This window comes from Notamacropus eugenii, chromosome 5, assembly GCF_028372415.1.
Source record: "Notamacropus eugenii isolate mMacEug1 chromosome 5, mMacEug1.pri_v2, whole genome shotgun sequence".
Taxonomy (NCBI): domain Eukaryota; kingdom Metazoa; phylum Chordata; class Mammalia; order Diprotodontia; family Macropodidae; genus Notamacropus; species Notamacropus eugenii.
The window spans coordinates 194,263,853-194,285,852 of NC_092876.1; the positions used below are offsets into that span (position 1 = coordinate 194,263,853).

The 22,000-nt window shown below is 38.0% G+C and overlaps 1 protein-coding gene and 1 long non-coding RNA gene across 6 annotated transcripts in view; one reads left to right on the forward strand and one right to left on the reverse strand.

Moving 5' to 3' along the window:
- The window catches only part of WASF3 (WASP family member 3), a 186,488-nt gene that overhangs the window by 92,545 nt on the left and 71,943 nt on the right, over positions 1-22,000 (forward strand). For 3 of the 5 annotated variants that reach the window (XM_072611777.1, XM_072611770.1, XM_072611772.1), the window contains exon 2: positions 2,000-2,098. The exons of 1 other annotated variant lie outside the window; for it this stretch is intronic. The gene's annotated coding sequence lies outside the window, so the exon portion shown is untranslated. Of the gene's footprint in view, positions 1-1,165; positions 1,229-1,999; positions 2,099-22,000 lie in introns of those variants that run through there. One more of the 5 variants, XM_072611771.1, reaches the window with a different exon arrangement.
- On the reverse strand, positions 763-6,208 carry LOC140505615 (uncharacterized). The gene is made up of 2 exons (XR_011967579.1): positions 5,940-6,208; positions 763-1,276 (listed from the first exon to the last, which is right to left on the reverse strand). It is a non-coding gene; the product is annotated as an uncharacterized lncRNA (long non-coding RNA).

A 22,000-nucleotide genomic window follows, 5' to 3' on the forward strand; every position in this document is an offset into this window, starting at 1 on the left:
GTCAGGCCACAGTAGGAGGAGGAAGGGATCAGTGATGGTCCTGTGTGAGTCTGCTGTCCAGACCTTGAACATCTAGGTCATGCTCAACATAGTATGACAGCCCATGCATAGTGGGACCATAACTGGGGAAGAGCATGGATTTTCTAGGAATTAGAAACTACTTGCTCAGACATACCTGATTTCACATCTGTGACTGCACAGGTAGGGAGATGTCAGGTATTGAGCCAGTGAGCTTTCTACTCTAGAAATATCTAACATGGAAAATTCTAAGAAAGGAAGGGGGTATTATGCAGGAGGATGGGATGTGACCCTGTAGCAAGGGAGCTCTATGGATCTCAGACAGGTAGGACTGCCACAATCAGACAGCTAGTGAAGAGCAGAGCCATGAACTATTGGCTGTAGAACCAGCGATTCTGCACTCACTCCTTCCATCTTTGTCCAAAGAGTAAGCTCTCTGGCTCAGACCATTTGAGTTTTCAGCTTCTGGTTGGTTCACACAGGAATATAAGTGGTTTTTGTGAGGGTGGTTCATCTGTTGTTCGTCTTGCCAGCCATGTGACCAGCTACTGACTTTTCACGATAGTCTATCAATGTTGAGGGACCACCAGTACTTTGTTTTATTGTGAATCATTCATTATTTATGTGTGTTAATTTTTTTTAATTTTGTTTATTTTATTTGGAACTTGAGAAACATCAAATCAACTGAACATTTCCATATGCATTATAGAACAAGAGAGGATTGTTCATGAAACCACAAATCTATTATGTAGAGCTTACTTTTTTATTTAAATACGTATATATAAATTCAACTTGTAATTTTAGAAATTGTCCTGCTTGTCTATGATTCTTTCTGATCTTCCTTTTGTTCTCTTTTTTTTGTGGGGGTAGAGGAAGACTCTGTGCTTCTCCCTGCTATGTACCATCCCCATTTAAGGGGAAAAAAAATAAAACCCTTGTAACCAAATTGCATAGTCAAGTAAAACAGAGTCCCACATTTGACCATGTCAAAACAATACATGTCTTATTCTGAATTTTCTCATTCTGCATCTTGAGTCTACCACCTCTCTGAGCAGCGATCAATACTTGTTGCATCATTGGTACTTTGAAATCAGTTGGTCATTACTGATCAGAATTCTTAAGTCTTTTACATTTGTTTGCCTTCACAGCGCTGTCATCATTGTCTGCCTTGTTCTTCTGGTTTTGCTCACTTCACTTTGCATCAGTTCGTGTGAGTCTTCCCAAGTTTCTCTCAAACTTATCCTTTCATTGTTTATTTCTATGCAGAAAGAAGTATTTCATTCCATTACTATACCGTAATCCATTCAACCATACCACCGATTAATGGACACCCACCATAGTTTCTAGTTCTTTGCCACTACAGAAAGTAGTGCGATAAATATTTTTGCACATATGCATTCTTTTCCCCTTTCTTTGATCTCAGTTTCAGATTAGCCGCATAGACTGTTGCAGGCCTCACTGTGGAATTATACATGTGCCCTTGACTTGTCCTCAAAAGTTAGCACTGTATGGATGTGGCAGAAATGAGTCCACATGGTGATACATATTCTGGTCTGTTTTCTTTCTAACCAGCTGTCTGCCCAGAGGTGGTGACCAAAACACATGTATTTCATTGCCTTCTTATTCATATATCCCATTCTGCATGTTACCTTCATAAGTATATGCTTACCACAAAGTACCTACCTGTAATTTACCTCACCTTTCTTTTCTTCTGCCTGTTTCATCTCTTCACATTCACTTTAGGCATTTAAAGATAGTATTATAGCTCTTCTGGGATTGTCAGTGAGAATTATAATATTTTCCAGGCCTCTAATAACCTTCTGCATACCTCAAGCACTCATTAGCACTAAAGGGAACTAGTTTGGGGATTAGAACTGCCCCTGCTGAATTGTTCAAATGTATAATCTAAACCTTGGTTTCTTAAAATGTTTTAATTGGATTTTTCCTTACCAATGTTTAATTTTGTCATTTTTTTTTGTAGTTTTTACATTAATTGCTATCACTGCTGAGATCTGAGACAAGGTGGTATTGATGCTAGCTGAAGAAAATTTCTACAGCCCACATATAGCTTGCTTGTACGGTAAGATTCTTTGCCTTCTTTTCTCTTTCTTAAGTCATTTCATTCCTGTTGGCCTTATGTTCTGCAGTTTAATTTCTGATGCCTCAGCAAAGACCCACAGTGTCAGAAAGGTTGATATCTTAGAGCATAGATCTTAATCACCAAATTAAGAATTTAAGTGATAAGCATTTATTTTAATACTCCTTTTATCCAAATCCGTTTTTGAGAACCAAATGTTATTAGCTCTTCATATTCAGGAGATAATTATCTAATTCTTAAGTCTTAAGCTTGTGATTTCTTTCTTTTTCCCATCCTACCCAGGAGTGTTTCCCCCCCGCACCCCTTTAATTTTTATTAGTCTAGATTTTGACCATTTTTTATTTTTCATCCACATCTTTACTTTGTGTCTGAGTAGGAGGAAAAAAACCAACTACCCATAAAACATTAACTGGTCCATTCTACTACTGTAACTTTAATTGAAAATCTGGAGATGATCATTTGAACTAAAGATGAGTAACTGAAATGAGGATTTGTGTTACTTTTGGATTTAAATTATCCACTAGCAAAAAAAAGAATTATCTACTGGCTTTAAGATCTACAGGTATCTCTTGATACAGAAGGTTATTAGTACATATAACATTAAATTGGGAGGTGGAAGACATGGATGTTAGCCATGTGACCTTGGACAAATCACTTTTACCTCTCCCAGACTCACTTTTCCCATACAGAAAATGGCATGACATCTTTCTTCCCCACTTTAGGGTTACTGCCTTCCACATCATAGTCCCTTAATAAATGCATCTTGATTGATTCTTGGAAAGTTAATTAATAAGTGAAATTTTATAAATGAAATACTTTTGTCTCCTTGACTTAGTTGAATAATGGAAGTTATCCTTACTGGTTCCATAGGAGGATGTCTTTAAATATGATCATCATGAGAGAAATGAGAGCTTTCTATCACTGGGCATCTCAAACTGACCTTTATATTCCCATCCCCTTTCATTCCTTCTTTCTTCTGTCCCCCCTCATGGTTGTTGTAGCACAACCTGTACTGTTACTTCATTCATAGGTGCTTCAACTCAGGTCAGGACAGCTGTGTATAATATGTTTTCTCTTTTTGGCTAAAGAAAAATACCTAGAATGTGGTAATGGTGGATGATTCTTCCTTTTATGAAAGTTAAAGTAATAAGATTTTTAAAGAAATGTCTTTTATTGCAGCAAATTGCATTAGAGTTTTCCATGGGTTACATCCAGTTATGGGGGGAGAAAACATAGTTACAGTTATATAAACTAGGAAATGGATGTTTGTTTTTACATATATTAATATAGATTGTGCCATCTGTTTTCTGATGACTTGAATGTCAAAGTTTTATTACTGCTATTCTGAAAGCTACTATTTCTGGATCTCTTTCTCCTTTCCTACCAGATCACTCTCATCAGGCCCGATCTCCTGTACTGAACATATATAAGAGCTCTAAAAGTCATGATTTAAAGTTGTAAGCAGATGGATTTCAGATGAATGTGAGGAATAACTTTTCTGATAATTAGAACTACATTAAGTGCAGTTCATGAGAACTTCCACATTTTTTTTTCTGTGCAATAGATGGTTTCCAGTCTATAGTTTTGTAGAAAACTCATCATTAGGGATGAAATAGCTTATTATATCCTCATTAACTTGACATGTGCCACAGAGCAGAGATAACTAAGACAGTACTTTGAGAGATTCAGCTGCAGCAACTATTCAACGTGTAGGAAAGGAGTACAAAAAGCTGGTTTCTGTCCACCATTTATTAAGTACTTACTGTATGCCAGGCACTATGTTAAGTGGTGGGCACTGTGCTAAGCACTAATCTGTCAGTTTGTGAATTTTTAAAAGAAAAAATAAACAAAACCAGGAGGAATTTTTGGGTAGATGAGATCACATTCATTTAGTCCACAAATATCTCTATCATTATTAAGGAAAGGGTATGGTTTTTGGCTTTCCTTTGTCCCCTAACTTCTTTTCTCCTTTGCCATTGCCATGGGCAGGAGAGGAACAAATGAACAGAGAAAAGATGAACAAGAGAAACATATTCAGGGCAAGATTTCTGCTTTTTAAACATTTACAGCTAAAGTCCTTAACAATGTCTTCAGATTTTTAGATATTCTCTATCCCTCTCTCCATAATGGTTTTTCTAGTCTTTTTTCTTCTCTTTTCAAGCCTCCAACAAGCATCCTATCTGAACCTCTCTTCTCCTTCAGGCCCTCACCTTGTACTTTGCTAGAAAAATTGAGACTGACCACGCAAGGCTGTCCCTCTTCTTCATGCTCTTCCCATAACTCCTTGACATCTTTACTGACCACTCTCCCCCTTTACTCCTTTTTCTGGTGAAGGGGCCCTTCCCCCAGGCCAGCTCTCCTACATGTGTCTTTCATCCTATTTCCCTCCCATAGTCATCAGCAGATTGTCCCTGCTTTCCTCCCCCGGGACCGCTAGTCTTTGGTCCCTCCCTATCCTTCCATGCTATCTATGAGCTCATCCAAATTTGCACCTCTTCAACAAAACAAATACATGCTAGACTTTTATCCCTAACTATTGCTCTCTATCTCTCCACCTCTTCTTGTACAAACTTTTTTAAAGCTCTAAACTTGAGCCCTCCACATCTTTTTATTTCTTACAGTCTGGTTTCTGACTCATCACTCAGAGTAAGACTTCTCTCTGTAAAGTTATCAGAGATCTCCTGACCATCAAATCGAATGGATTTTTCTCACTCCTTATCCCCCTTGACACTGCTGACTACCCACTCCCTCTGCATGCTATTTTCCAGTGTTCCTCGTACCTGTTGGGACTGATGCTGCTCACAAGCATGTCCAAATTTCCCACCCTCCGTCCTTAAAAACTCTCACTAGACCCTGCCATACTGGCAAAGAGTCATCTTACACTTATTATTCCTTTGCCTACCAAACTCCTAAAAAAACCCAACTACTTGGTTGGTTATCTACTTCCTCTTCATTCACTCACATCTTCACTCTTTGAAATCTGACTTCTGACCTTATCACCGAACTGCAGCTGATCTCCCAAAGTTATTGGTGATACATTGGATGGAACACCAGGACCTTGGACTCAGAAACAGCTGAGTTCACATCTGACATCAGATTACTGTCCGGTTTTGTAATCCTGGGTAAGTTGCTTAACCTCTGTTTGCCTAAATTTCCTCATCATGAAATGAGGATAATAACAGCCCCTACGTGTCGGGGTTGTTGTGAGCATCAAATGAGATGATATTGATGGCACATAGTAAGTAGTATCATTACATATCTATATATCTATATATTACATATCTATCATATAGCTATTTATTATTATGATTATCTCTTAACTGCCAAATCCGACAGCTTTTTTCATTCTGCGTCCTTTTTCATCACTGCTAAATTTTGCATCGTCAACCACTCTCTCCTCCTGAATACTCTCCTTGTAGGACACTGTTCTACTTCTTCTCTTGTCTTACTGATCCTCCTGAGTCTCCTGTGTTGGTTCATCACTGATGACAAACCTAACTATGGGCAAACTCAAGGCTTTCCCTGGAACCTAGACCCTCTCCTCTTTATTCTGCCTGTAAATGACCTCAGCTCCTGTGGATTTGTCTTTATGCAGATGATTCACTTATCTTTCTGTCCACTCCTAGTTTCTCTCCTGAACTCTAGTCCCATATCACCAGCTACTTATTATTAGACTTTTCAAGCTGGATGTCCTGTAATCATCTCAAACTCAACATGTCCAAACCAGAATTAATTATCTTACATTCCTGCTCTCTGCCACCCCCATACCTGTCTTCTAAATTTCTTTGTTACAGAGGAGGGCATTATAGTTCTGGTTACTCACATTTCAACCTTGATGTCATCTTCAGCCTCTTACATATCAACCCACATATCCATTCAAGTGCCAAATTTGTTTCAGTGTCCACAGTCTGTGGCCATTGTCTCTTTCTCTCCACTCCCACAACCACCATCCCAGTTCAAGCCTTCATCAGTTTGTTCTGCAATAGTCTCCTCATTGGTCTTCCTGCCAAAAGGCTCTCACTGCTCCAGTCTGTCTTCTACGTGGCTGCCAGAGGGATTGTCCTAAAGTTTGCTCACGTCACCTCTTCCCACCCTCCCTTCCCCTGCCAAATAGTCAAATGCTACTCTTTCCCCGTTGTCTTTAGAATCAAATATAAACTTTGTTTCACATTTAATTCTCTTTGAAACATTACCTCTTATTATCTTCCCAGTCTGTCTTCCATTTTTCATTTTCTGAGATCCAGATCTAGCCATCCATACTGATCTACTTACTCCTTACACAGAGTTCTCTATCACCCATTTCTGAATATTCATTCATTCCACAAATACCTCTATCATTATTAAGGAAAAGGTATGTTTTATGGCTTTCCTTTGCCCCCTGACTTCTGGCTCTGACTTCCCCCCAGGCCTGGAATGTACTCCCTCCTCATCTCTGACTCTTTAGTCAGAGCCTTTTGATTTGAGCTCAGGCCTTCTTGTCTCCAAGTATTTTGTTGTCTCACTGTGCTACATAGCTGTCTGTATTTTCTCCAAAAAAACATTGGCAGGAATTGAGAGTTTATTATGCAGTCTACTTCCCTGTTCTTTGTGTCTTGTAATGTTTGTGATTGTTGCTGATTGTTAAATTTAAGAACATCACCCAACAGTGTTTCTGAGTCCGAGGTGAGGAGGGAGTGCATTTCAGCTGCTAGTGTCTCCCCTCCCCAAATCACCTTGTAGTCTGTAGTATTTATTTTTATTCAAATAGGAGCTGCTTAAGGGCAAGCTTGCTTCATTTTGGCATTAGTATCTTTAGTGCATAGCTAACGCAGTACCTGATACCTTTCTGCTTATTTCAACAGCAGTTTTTTGGGGAAAAAAATCGATTTTAGAATGATTTTTAATACCTTTGTTTGTTGTGGGGAAATTTACATAACGAGGAAAAGAAGGTTTAAATTCAGGCATCTTTTAGATAGTTTTTGAAAGGAACTTGAACCTTCTCAGTCTCCTTCCCCCCAAGATTTCTAAATTCTGTTGTGCCAAATTGTTAATCAAATATTCAGTTATTGTTTACTAATGTTTATTAATGATATAGGTATTAATGATGTAGGTAGGTTATGATCACAATTATAATATGTTGGAGTTGCATTTTTATGTACTATGCATACTTTATGGGAGACAGTGTGGCATAGTGATGAAAGTTGGCTTCCATGTTAGAAGGACCAGGGTTCAGGTCCTATATTGGACCTTGGGTCAAACCTTTTTTTCTTAAGAACCACACCTTAGACTCAAATCATTCTGGCTGTCATTGATTGGCCAACAGTATGTCCCAACCCAAGCCCTACTTGGCCATTGTTTGTTCCTTGATTGACTTAGAGTGAATGTAAACAGCAGTTGTTTCTAGTTTGGCCAGAAATTCTGAGGGTCTTCCCCTCCTAGACTGATTTGTTTTTTTTTTGACAAGGTAAAGAGACCATTCTGTGCCTCATTTCTTACCTAACTTTGGTCACAGAATAGGCATTGCCTCAATCAAACTGAGACCTCTTAAAAACCTTAGGTTAAAAAGGCCAAGGTCCCCCACTACATCTAGAGCCATCTCCAGTTGTTCTGGTCTGTATCTGACCACTTGACCCAGGTGGCTTCAGAGGAGAAAGTGAGGCTGGCGACTTTGCACAGACCTGCCTCACTTAAGTCCAATTCTCTTGCATGATATGGCATCACCTCCCTGACCTCATAGTCCTCTTCAGAATGCAGGACAAACAGTAATAACCTTTGACCTAGGATAAGTCACTAATGTTTCAGTGCCACAGAAAGCTTTCTCTGACTGTTAAGCTTCAGTGCATGTAAAGAATTAAATTGGGTAGTGTATATTTCTTCTTTAGAGAATTCCTTATGAAATCCCAGATCTAGTTTAAAATGTTCAAAAATAAATAGTCATATATTAGGGATCTTTAAATAATGCATAAATTAATGCCTTTATATAGAGTGGATAGCTTGAGAGTTCCAGCTCTGCTTTTTACTGGGTATATCACTGGGCAAATTACCATTCTGGCCTCTTTTACTTCAAAATCTATAAAATTAAGATGTTGGCAGAGATAATCTTGTAAGTGCATTCTAGCTATAAAATTCTTAGGCTGATTTTGGAGCTTAATATGCCAATTTAAAGTTATTATCTGTATTATATTTTTCTCGCCTTCTCAATGGATGGGGGAAAGAATTTAGAAGTAAAAACAAAATAAAATTTAATGGGAGGGGAAAATATAAAATTATTATGGATGCATAATATTTCTTTTTCCTTCAGACTTTTAATCAGATTTTAATTTGATAATGAGAGACACAAATGTTATACCCTGATGATTAGGTAAAGAACTCTGGAGAATTTAAGCAATATATTTTTACAGCAAGTCAGGACATGCGGATTTTACCATTCTGTGTGACCCAGACATATACTCTGAGCATCTTAAAATCCAATAAGCGCTTGTTAAGTGGGATCAATATTAGTCAGCAAGGCATAGCTCTGCAGAATTCATCTATTAAAGCAGGCTGACGGTTTTACATTCTGAAATGTTTATTACTGATTTTTATGTTGAAAAGTAATTCAGCTTTAGAGGAATTTAAAGATGTGTTTGAAAAATTATTGTGCATCGTGGTCTTTATTGAGTTATAAATAAGAAGTTTTAAAGAAAATTCTTGATTTACAAGGACATCAATTTAAGAAATATTTAGTGTAGATTATAAATAGTAATAAATGTGGTAAACAGCTTATGGACTTTATGTGTTCATCACATAACATGATTCCAGCATTGTTGTAACTCTGCCTTGTCTCCTCCCCTCTTCCCTCCAACCCCAATCCAATTAAAGTGAAAAAGGAGAGTAATCAATATCTCAGCAGTTTGTCAGGCGAGCATTTTCTGATTTAATCATGTATTGCAGAATTGCTGGGGAATATGAAGGAAGCATCTAACAATTAGCATAACTTAAGTCACCTTCTCCTTTTACCCCTTAAATCACCCACTTTTTCCCTCATCTTTCTTTCCTACACTTAGAGAATGAAACTTTAAATTAGGTTGAAATTAACTTGGGCTTTGTCACTGGAAAACAAAATTCTGGATCCCCAGTAACCTCCCTTTCTTCTTTTTTTGGTATCCCATCATGCCTCCCAAGGCCCTTTTCCTACAAGGCCTTATTTTCAGCTAGTTATATGCTAATCTTTGGTTACAGATTATCCAGAATTAATGACAGTCATAGATTTTGAAGAAAAAAAATTTAGAATCCATCTAATCCAACTCTAACCTAAAGCATGAATCCAGTTTCCTAGACAAGTATTCCAGCTCTGCTTGAACAATTTCTTTGACAAGGACTGCTAATGAGTTCCTTGTGTGATGGATCATTCCATTTTTGAATAGGTCTAATTTTAGGAAGTTCTTCCTTATGTTGAACTGAAACCTGCATTATTGCAACTAAGAGTCTTCATAACAAAAAGTTATCTGAGAAATAATCTAATTTAATTTTGTTTTTTATTAATTTTTAAAAAATATATACATACTGTTTTGCCTCATTATTCACTCCCTAATTGCTCTTTGTCCTCCTCCCTTCACCAAATAGGACATTCCCATAAAAAGGGTCAAGTTCATTAACTTACTAGTGGGTAAGACCCACTATGTTTAGTTTCTGGTTTGCTAACAGAATAGTTAACTTTACTACTACATAGCCAATATTGACCATTGTATTTGACCTGAGTTTTGTTAGCTTTTGGTGTTATTTTCATTTACGTTTTGTAGTCGTGTGTAGTTTTTTGGTTCTACATTCTGTACTATGCATCATTTTTTTACAAATTTTTACATTTTACAAGTTTTCCACAGTTTCTCTGAATTCCTTAATTTGTTATTTAGTGTGTGGCTCAATGATATTTCATTACATTTTTATAACGCAATTTGTATAGTCCCCAGAGGTTGAGCAACATGGTTTGTTTCTAGCTTTTTACTCTTGAAAGTAGTGTTACTATGTATATTTTGCTCATATGGAACCTTTATTTGCGTGATTAAAATCACTGGATTAAGAGGAATGAACAACAGTAACTTTTTTTGTGAAATTCACAATGAGTTTCTGGTATTACTGAACCAATTCATCAGATTGGCATGTCTTCCCATAGCCTTTCCAGCACTGAATTTTTTTGTCTTTTCTCACCTTAGCCAATCTGATAGATGTGTGGTGATGCTTCAGAATTGTTTTAATTGTCTTTTTCTGATTGCTATTAATCTTGAAAAGTCTTTCAGATAATTATTGATACTTTTTTCTGAAAACTAATTCTTCATATCTTTACGTCACTTGAATTCTTGAGGAAAGCTCTTAAGATTCACTGTTCACTGTAGATTTTTTGTATGTGAGATTTTTTAAGAAATGCTTTTTGCTCAATCTACTTATTTTCTTTTTACTTTATACGTTGATTTTATTTATGCCAAATGTTTTCAAATTTTGCATACTTGAAATAGTCTATTTTTGGCTTTCCTAGTCTCTGCTATCCTAGATCTGGTTATAGATTCTTTAACTATCTGTACTTGTAAAATATTCTCAGCTTTTTATATTACATACTTTGTCTGATTGTAATATATCATGACATGTTAACAAGAAGCTGGACTAAGTGTATTTTCTGCCACATTACCTTCTGGTTTTCACAGCTTTATCTTCTTGTAGCATTCTCATTTTATAATGTAGAAATTGAGACTCAAGAAGGGAAAATGAAGTCACCCAGTAAGTGGGATTTGAACTTGACTTCTTAAATATAGTATCATTATGGTACCTTGATGATTCATAGTTTCCACCCATGGTCCAAGTTCTACTATATATGCAGAATTATTACTATTACTTCTTCCAAAACAGCCTTTCAGTAGTTTATCTTGTCTTTTACAAAAGATCTAACTTTGTCCTGTAAGTCTTCCCTTTTCCGTGTTAGAATACATATTTCCTTAAAACAGCCCTTACATGACATAGCTTCCAGCCCTCTCGCACTCCTCATTACTCTCTCAGTGTATTCTAGAATAGTGACTGATGAGGTGGAGCAGTTGTAGGATTATTTTTATTTATTAGGAGATTCCTAAAGAGTCCAAAGTCTTCAGTATGAGAAGGAATGAATCCCTAGTGGTAGGACGTCAGATATTGTAATAGACAGTGGCAGAGATATTTTTAAGTAAGAGACACTGTTCAGTGACCTTTTTCTCTGCTTGATCCTGCTGTTCTTGAGGGATTTGGACCGGGATCTTTCACACTGTAGATTTAGGATTCTATGCTGTAAAGGTTTTCTTGACCTTTGTGTCCAAAAAAGTAGGGTTGGAGGAGGTGAAATGGGGGAGTGGGACAAGACTGAACACTATACATACATTCACACACATACATACATACACACATACATATATACATACATACAGAATGTATGTAAAACAAATACAAGGTAATTTTGTTGGCATAGGCACTAGAAGTTGAGTGGTAGGGCAGTTAAAAAAGACTTAGTATTGAAGGAAATGTTCCCACTGTTTGCTGAAGGAAACAAAGGATTCTAAAATGTGTCTTTTGATTCATGTGTAAATCGGATTTAAGTGAGGCAGAGCTGCAGGAAGTTTTAGCCTCACTCTATCCTCCAGTCATCATAGTCCAGTGGCAGGACAGAGTCAAAACTACTGGCCATGGTTCAGAATACAGTGGATGACCTTGACATCTTTGGTGTCTAACCAAGTTCTAAGTGCTCCATGTCACGTGCTTCAGCTGCCTTCATGGTTGTTGGAACAAATTGTTCTCATTCGCCCATTCTACCAGTGGAAGTTTTCACATGTTGAGGGTAACCAAAGGGTCTCAAACCCATTGGTGAGTTAGGGGGGTATCTACTCCAAAAGGTGTAGGTAAAGAGGGAGGGAGGGGAAACTTTCTATTCATGGAGGCATAGCCAGTGATAAAGAACTAAGAGGGAGTGTACTGGGTGGGGAACAGCAAGAAAGCCAATTGGAATGGATTGTAGAGTGTAAAGAGGTGGAGGATGTATAATAATAAGCCTAGGAAAATAGGTTGAAGCCAGTTTATAAAAGACTTTATACGTCAAAGAGAAGAACATATGCTTGACTGTAGAGGTCCAATACAATTGATTATTGAGTAGCAGAGCATCTTGGTTAGACCAGCATTTTCTCTGCCCATCCGCCATGCCTGGAATGCTTTCTTTTCTTACCTCTGCCTGCAGATGTTCCTGGCTTCCTTTAAGCTCAAATTAAAATCCCATCTTCTACAAGAAGCCTTTCTCAGTCCCTCTTAATTCTAGTGCCTTCCCTCTGTTAATCATTTCCTTTCTTTCCTCCACATGGCTTATTTGTACATATTTGTTTGCTTGTTGTTTCCTCCATTAGATTGTGAGCTCCTTGCCACAGGGACTTCTTCACCTCTTGTGTTCCCATCCCTCATTGCATTTCCTGGCCCTTAATATAAGTTTACTGATTGTTGCCTGTACTTCTGGGAAATTGCTTTAGCAGCTGAGTGGAGGATAGGTTGGAGTGAGGAGAGACTTGAAAAATGGAAAAAGATGACAGTGATTGTAATTCCTTAGGTAGAGTATATGGAGTGTTCAGATAGGATTAGCACTTTGAGTGTGAGCAATAGCTGAACTTGCTTCATGGCTGTCACCCAGCTCTAACCTGTGGCTTCAAGAGGCTGTAGCATGAGCAGTGACCATTCCTGGATAATACTATCTTGGCAGACCAGATAAATTAGGTTGAGGGTAACCTACAGGCCTCAGACCTGTTGGTGAGTTAGGGGGTTGTCTATCCCAAGCATGTGAAGACTTCCATTGGTTGGAATGGATAGAGGAGAACAATTCTAATGACCATGAAAGCAGCTGAAGCAAGTGCTGTGGAGCATTTAGAGCTTGATCAGATGCTAAAGAAACCAAGGTCATCCATTGCATCCTAGACCATTACCAGTCATCTTAACTTTTGTCTTGCCCCTGGACTTAAGTCTCTAGAAGAGAGAGTGAGGGGCTTTGTGCAATTCTGTCTCACTTAAATCCAATTCACATGCTGGTCCTCACTCTGCAATGTCATTGGTCCTCTTCAAAACAAAGGACAAATGACAATACTTTAGATCGGAGATGACGAGGGCCTAAACTAGAATGAATGGAGAGAAGGGATCAGATGCCAGAGCTGTTGTGAAAGCAGAAAAAAAGATTTTCCAATTGAGTGGGTCTGTGGGCCAGAGAGAGCTGAGGAGTACTTGATAAGGCTGAAATTATAAACCTAAATGGAATGTGATAGGAAGGAAATTCTGAAGAGTGATGCGTTGTTTTTGTTAAAAGATGAGTCTTGTTTTGGATACGTTGAACTTGAGATGGCTAGAGGACATCCAGTTTAAATGTCAAATAAGCAATTGGTGTGGTACTGAAGCTCAGGGATGAGACTAGTGCTGGATATATAGATCTGTGAGTCATCTGCATAGAGATGATTATTGACAAATGATAATTGAACTTGTACTCCTGAGATCAGCAAATGAGAGAAGAGTGGCCAGGAGAGATCCTTGGAATATGCCTACAGGTGTGTGTATGAGATGAAGAAAGGGCTGATAGGGAGGAGGAAGACCAAAAGAAGGACTGTTGTGAAAATCCAGAGAAGAGAGGGAGAATTGCTATAAGATGAGGACCGAAAAAAGGTGGTTGAATTTAGTAGATGGTAACATTGGAGAGGACAACTGAAGTGAAATGCTGAGGTCAGACATAAGACTGCAGATTGTTAAGTGATTGGAGAGGAAATAGAAACAATAGTGCTGAACTTTTTGTGAATGAAAAGTGAGATATATATATACATATATATATATATGTATATATACATATATATGTATATATAATATATAGAATGATGTCTTGAAAGCATGGTAAGGTCTGTAGAGGGTCCAAGGACTGTGTTTTTAGACATGGAGGAATATGGAGGAAGGAATCACTAGATAGGAAGAGATTAAAGATTAGAGCCAAGAGATGATTGTTGGGAGCAATCAGCTAGAGAAGACAGATGGGAGAGGGGAGATTTAGAATATATTTAAAGAGTATATTCTTAACCTTGATAAGAAGGGTCACTTCTTTTTCAGGGAATGGAATAAAGTTGGAGGATTTTTGACAAGGTATTTTAAGAGGGAAGGGAAGTAAACAAGCTTTTAAAGAGTACCTACTATGTGCCAGGCACTGTGCTAAACACTTTACAGATGTTATTTCTTGATTTGAGAGTCAGAGAAGAGAGAAATTGTGGTAAATGGACTCATACTCAGTAAAGTATGAGGTAATATCCTGTAAGGGCAAGCAAAGTAGGATCTTTTGCTGTTTTTGTTTTAGTATAATCAAGAAGTATAATGCCTCTGTTTGTTCCAGGATCCATGGCCAAGGATCCTGGAAGGGTAGAGTGTGATGGCAATCAAATTAGGATCTTTTGCTGTTTTTATTTTACTAAAAGTGCCTCTGATTGAATAATGTGATTGGGGAGGATCTTTCCCACCCATTTATGGGCCTGCCCATTGTGGGAAGCTTGATTAGGAGAGTTCTTTTGTAGGAGGATCCCAGTACCTTTTGTTTTTCCTATTGAGGTGCTGGGTCAGAGGGTTATGCCCTCTGGCTCTGAAAAGTGTATTAATACTCTGAGGGTGAGCTTTTACTTTGGGGCTTAGTTTTTGTAAGAGTGTTTGTTTGACCAGATAAGGGCTCTGGGAAGCCACTAATGATCCCCTTCTCCCCGCTCCCCCCTCCACTTTGAGAACCCAGATGTCATGCTTTCTTCTCTGGTAACTATGGTCAGACATCTGTACCTGTCTGTTTGAATTATGGTTAGGCAGAGGAAGCGTTGTCTGTTGACTTTTGATTTCTTTGTATTTTCTTTGAAGTTTAGGGTACTGACTCGCCTGCACTAGGTGAATGAAATGATACATGTGCTTGATTAAAGTGATTGTTAACCCTTTAAAAGTTGCCTTTCCTTTTATGAATACAGATCTAAGAATCTGTGATAGCAGCCTCCCCCTCCTCCCCCTGTGTATGTTGGGGTGCTTAATGAAACACATCCTTAGTTAAGAGGTTGGAGAATGGAATAGGTTATGGAGGTTTGATAAGAGGAGAGATCTGAAACGGGCTCTGGTAAATGGAATAGATTCAGTTAAGGAGATGTAAAAAGATTGACTTGATACTGTGAGGGTCCAGTTGAAAATATATGAAATAAATTTGGAACCATTCAGCTCAGTTGGATGATTTCTTCCAGCTTTATTCAGTTGTATATGAGTAGGAGTGGAGGATACAGATGATAGCAGTAACTTAGTCATGGGATACCGAGGCAAGGGATTTGAAAGTAGAGGACATTGTAGAATTGGACTGGTTAATGAGTGAGATTGGGAAAGGGGGAGAATGAAGTAGGAGCAGAGGTGATGTCCTGGGAAGCTACTCAGGAATGTCAGAATTGGAGGTACTGGTGGGGAAGAAGAAGAAATGGAGGAGTGATGAGGCAGAGGAAAGATAGAAAATTATGGTCAGATAAAGGAATTTCATAGGTTTTCATATGGAAGTAAAATATTTGTGGGTGTTGGCAAAATCAAGGGTGTGATCATCCCTGTGTGCAATGGAGGTGAATTGGAGGAGGAGGATATGGACGCTGAAGAAATTGAGGAATAAGGGAGTTAGAGTTTTTGAGGCAATATCAATATATAGGTTAAACCTTATATAAGAACCCTTATATATGTAACTCTTATTATATATACTTTCAAATTTCAGCTACTTCTGTCCATTTAAACAAATGACTGTGCTTACCTGAACATTGGGGCCATTCTTTTGTCGTTGTTCAGTTGTCATCAGTTATGTCTGACTCTTCATGGCCGCTTGTGGGGGTCTTTTTTGCAGAGATACTGGCATGGTTTGCTATTTCCTTCTCCAGCTTATTTTACAGATGAGAGAATTGAGGCAGACAGAGTTAGGCGACTTTCCCAGGGTAACACAGCCAGTAAGTGCCTGAGTCCAGATTTGAACTCAGACAGTTGAATCTTTCTGACTCCAGACCTGGCACTCTGTCCACTGCACCACCTAGTGGCCCCATTTTAGGGAAGTGTATATTATTGATTTGCCCTCTGTCATCTCTGAGATCCCACATTGAAACTGCTTTTATTAAGGCAAAGAATTCTGGACCTTTTAAATTAGAAAATGTCACATTTTCTCAGAAAAAAATGTTTGTGAGAATATAATAAGTACAACAGTCCTTTGACCCTGTTTTAGGAAATATGTTTTTAATTGGAGATATATGGTAATTAAAGATGAAAAAATTGCATAATAGTGGAGTTTTTGTTAGCCTATCCCCTTTCTCTCTTTCTTTTCTTCCTTTTCCCTCTCTTTTCCCTCTTTATTCCAAATACTCTACCCTGAAAGTTTTCAAAAAGGTTTTATTTTTAAAAATTTGTGCAAAAATTCTTAAACAGATTTTAAAAACTCAGAACCCTCTTTTTCCATTTCCATTCTCTTTTCACATGGAGCCATCTAGAAGGTCCTATGTTTGGGATGAACAACTGTCACAGTTAGAACAGGATTAATATGTCAGCATCTTCTTTTGTTAATACTTTAATCTGGTAACTATTTGCCCTAGAGAAGACAAAGTAAACTGAAATCCCCTGGGTGTTAATGTTTTGTGCACTATGGTTATTAGTGTTGTGTTTGCAGGACCTGGATCAAGGAGAATGTTTCTAAAGGGTAAAAAATGTAATAATGATGTAAGAACAGTTTTCACATACAGTTTATTAAGACAAAAATGAGTAATTTAATTGTTAGGCAAAAATTGGAAACTTGTGCCCCTGTCATTGATATTATAATTATATTGAAGTATCTGATAGTAGAGTATTTCTAGTTGAATTACAAAATCTTGGAATGGGAAGAAATTTCAGAAATCAAGCTTGAATTTCCAAATCTTTGCCAGTTGCCACTTACTATTTGTGTGACTTTAAGCAAATTACTTAACCCTTCTGGGGTTCAGCTTCCTCTTTTGTTAAATAAGGGGTTTAGACTAGATTACCTTTTAGTTTCCTTCTAGATATAACTGTTTGACTGATCATCTTAGCTCCTGTCTAAAGAGCTTCTCAGTCTGTGCTTTGACACTGACATTTTCTTGTGTTCCCTGAATCCCTAATTCTAAAGGACCTACTGCTGTCATGACCCATGCGTTGCCATTTGAGTTGATATTTGTTTAGATAACTAATCCTGGAACTACTCACTGTACAAAAGGAACAGATGTATTGTAGGACGAATAGCAAAATGTTCCTCTGTATGCACAGAAGAATAAATAAAAGCAGAAATATGTTCTTGGGGTGGAAAGAGGGACTCATCACTGGCTGAATGTGTAAAAGCTATCTTTTTGATCTTGTCTGACTTATTGACTATTCTGTTCCATACCTAGCCCATTCTGTGCTTGATAATTCTTAATGTTAATTAAGATGACATTTTCCTTATAATTGCAGTTTGTAAGCTAAGAACCTTTTTCCAGATAAAAATCACATCAGAGTATGAAGACTAAAAAAAAAATTACAGTTGTATGTCTGATGACTGTCATCGTTAATGCTAACACAGCTGTTGTTGTTAGTCTTTCATTTTCCAAGAGGACCAATGACATTAAGACAATGTCTTGATTTGCACATGAACTGGATTTAAGAAAGGAAAAGTTACACAAAGGCCTCAGCCTCCCTCTCTCTTCCAGAGTCATCAAAGTCCAGTGGCAAGGCAAAAATCAAAACTGGTGATGACCTGGGAAGTCTGATGTTTTTGTTGCCTGTCCAAGCTCTAAGCAATCCATAGTACCTATTTCATCTGCTTTCATGGCTGTTGGAACAAATTATTTTCATCTCCCCATTCTGCCAGGGGAGGTCTTCACATGCTTGGGGTAGATATTTCTCTAATTCACCACTGGATTTGAGACCTGTCAGTTCCCCTCAACCTGGTTTAGCCTGTCTTACCAAGTTGGTTTTACCAGGGTGTGGCCCCTGTGCATGCTACACTTTTTGGAATGACAGGTGAGAGCTAGGTGACTAGTGGACACCAAAGGTGGATGAGCAGCCCTGAACAGGGCTCAGCAAGTCCTCACACCAGAGGTACTAATCGTTCTTGAATACCCCATACACCCCAACATGCCAGTATCATTTTGTTGAAATACTTGGAGCAATGTGTTGTCTACAAAAGCCATGTTTTGATATGCTTTCTGCAGCTGGGAGTTATAAATCATATTTCTTAGAGTGATCTGATTGTGAAAGATGCTTTATCATGTTCAAGGTCTTCATAAGTCCTGCAAGTATATAGTGTCTTCAAAGTTCTCTCATTTGCTTGATACCATAGGCACTTTCATATTATGTGATGATAAACTGATGTATTAAAATGCTTTCTGTGAATTACCCTTCATGTTAAAGTATGCTAATAGAGAGGGTTAACTCTAAAGAATGAGTTCTTTATCATTTTTATAGGTTACAGTGACATTTTCCTATTCTAAGTTCATATCTAGAAATCTATAGATTTAAAAATCTCCCATTTCTTCCTTATATAAATAAAATACAGATTTCATTGTACATTTAAGATTAAGAAAAAGTTTGAACAGAAGTAAGAATCACATAATTTACCATTATTGTTTTTGCTTTATCCCATATATATCTTGTATATACCTAGTCATTGGCATGTTGTGTCTCTTAGTAGATTGTGAGCTTCTGGAGAAGAGGGACTGCTTTTTGCTTTTATTTATATTCCCAGCACCTAGGATAGTGCCTGGCACATACTAGGTATTTAATAAGTGCTTATTGACTCTTGTCTAAATGAGAAGAATATGAGCAAAATGGACAGGTGGAAATGTAGACTGAGGAAAGGGGTTGAATCTGAGTGCCATCATAGGGTAGAAGTGTAATGGAAAGAGCATTGGATTTGGAGTCAGAGAGACCTGGGTTTAAATCCAAATTCTTCCCATGTGACCTGCTTGACCTTGGGCAAGTCATTTAACTTCAATGGGTCTCAGTTTTCTTATCTGTAAAATGGGGGAGGTCAGGGCTGCTTGGTGGCACAGTGGACAGAGCACTCGTTCTGGAGTCAGGAAAACCAGTTCAAATCCAGCTGCAGGAACTTACTAGCTGTGTAACCCTAGGCAAGTTACTTAACCCTAATTACCTCCAAAAAACCAGCCAAACAAACAAATTAGGAGGTCAGGCCAGGTGACCTCTAAGGTCCCTTTCATCTCTAAATCTTTGACCCTTTGAACCTATAAGTTATTGAATTTTATAGTAGATATTTCTTTGTGATAATGCAGTCTGACCTAGTCAGTAGAGGGCCAGCCTTGGAGACAGGAAGAACTGGCTTCAAGTTTAGTTTGTGACTTAGCTCTGTGACCACGATGAAGTCACACACTTCTCAGGGCCCCAGAAAAATCTTTCAGACAATAAAGTACAAACAGGACTTCTGCACTAGGCGTTTTCTGTACAGATAAATTCATCACAAATCAGAAACACCTTACCCCTCTTCCAAAAAAAATTTTTTTTATAAATTTTTATTTTACACAAACATATTAGTATGTTTTTCTTTTGAAATTTGAGTTTTCTTCAGCTGGCCATTTTTATTGGTCTCTTCTTTAAAACATTAATAATCATTCTGGTAATAAAGAATATCAATTAAAAGGAAGCTTAGCAGGCACTGTGGATAGATCGCTGGATTTGGAATCAGGAAGACTTGCGTTCATATCCTACCTCTGACATTTACTAGTGTTTCCATTTTCTCATCTATAAAATGGAGATAATAATAGCTCCTTCCACTCAGGATTATCATGAATTTCAAATGAGATAACATGTGAAGTGCTTTGCAAACCTAAAAGGGCTAATAAATGCTAGTATTGTGAGAGACGTCATGATCTAACAAGGTGTCCTGAACTCTAAGGAATCCTGGAATCAGTTCCCAGCTCTGATGCCATGGGATCTAGTGGTAGTCATTTAATCTCTCTGATCCATCTGCAAAATGGGCTGCCACACAGGGATGCTGGGAGGAAAAGTCTTTGTGAAACTTAAGTTGACGAAATATTGAGTGTTTGAAATAGAGAATACTTTGAATTAGATTGACAGCTAAGAACTGGAATCCTAATCCAGCCCCCTCATTTTATAGTTGAAGAAACTGAAGCCAAGAAAAATCAAGTGATTTGCTGAGGTCACACTAGTGATAAACTGGCAGTCAGAATTCGAACCCAGGTCTTTTGATGCCAAATTCAGCACTCCTTCCTTTGGACTACATTGCCTTCCAATTAGAACCTATTCTGTTGCATTTGAATTTATCCTTTGGATAAATTTTCCAAAGAGATATAATTTCTTTAAATAAAATTATCAGAACACCAAGTTCAACAGTTCTCTATTCATTGTAATTTGTGCCTGGAAAATGTTACTATTCATTTTATACAGATGCCATTGTTTTTTTTCAGCCTCTCACAGAACAAATAAATTCCTGATACCCTTAGGAATGGAAAGTCTAATGAATTTGGCTTTGACTCCCTCCCTTGATTAGCATTAGTTGAGTTTGTTTTGCCTGTGGGGTGTGGTTAGGGTAACTAATGAACCTGTTAAACTTTGTGCACAAACAGAATATCCTAAAAAATGTTCAGAGGAATTGAATACTTCACTAGTGGGAAGTGGTGGGCTAGAAACAATTCTTCCATTAAGCTCCTCTGCCATCACTTTAGCTAAGCAGAGCATTTAGAAGCAAATATTGCAGAGAAATAAACATTTTGCACTTGGCTAACTCACCAAACAAAAATGGAAAATAATTTTAATTTAGATCGGAAATTTCTACCAACGGTGAACATTCTTTTCCCCATGGGTGAGAGATTGAAATATTTAGATCACTGAAAAACTTTTCAGTTGGGAGTTTCAGAGACATCTTCACAGAGGTGATGGTGCCTGAATTGTGTCTTGTAGTCAGAGAAGAATTTCAAGTTATGAGAATTTAATTTCAAAGGTTCATTTCATTAATGGGGTCATAGCTAGGGATTCCAACATAAGGGATAAATTCATTTTATCACTTATTTATTATTATTGTTATGCCAGTGAATACTACTTTTTGGAATAAAGGAAAAGACATATGAATTTGATAAAATCATCCAGTGACAGAAGGAGTCCAAGTACAGTGGTGAATGGACTTATTCTATTAGTGTCTAAAGGGTATGAAAGTTAGAGTTAGAATTAGCAATGGGCAGCATGGCTGCCTTGTCCTTGGCACCAGCATCTGGAGAGATGGAAGGAATGCTGCCCCTCTGTCCCTCTTAATAAAGCACTGGCAAACCAAGAGACCATCCCCTTGCTGGCCTCCACCTTGACCTTCCTCTCTAAGGGGTCCAGTGGCCAAAACTTTGTCCTACATGCTTGACTTCTCAGAAGAGGAGCTCCATCACACAAGATGTCCAAGAGAAAGGCAAAGGCAGAACATGTTGACTGCTTGCTGCCCTCACTCCAATTGTCACAATTAGCCCAGTTTTCCTCTGCCTTCCCTTTTCACTACATTGTCTGGAATCATCCTCTCTTGTTAGATTCCCTTTCATCTTAGATCTCTTCCTTTCAGTTCCCTCCATCACCTGGTGCTCACTGAAGTCATCTTCCTTCTCAAAGAGGTAGCATGGTGCAGAAGAGAGATTGATTACCTTCTTATTATGAAACTTAAATTTGGGTCCCCACTCTGCCGCCTACTTTCTGAGTAACGTTGAGCAAAACAGTTGTCCTGGGTGTAATGAAATCATTGGACTAGGTGAGCTTGGAGATCCCTTCTAGCCCCATATCTATAATCCCACGACTCTTGTGATTTGTGATTGCTGTGATAACAGGCCTGCTGACTCCTCTCACATCTGGTACCAGGCAGAATTACTGGAATAC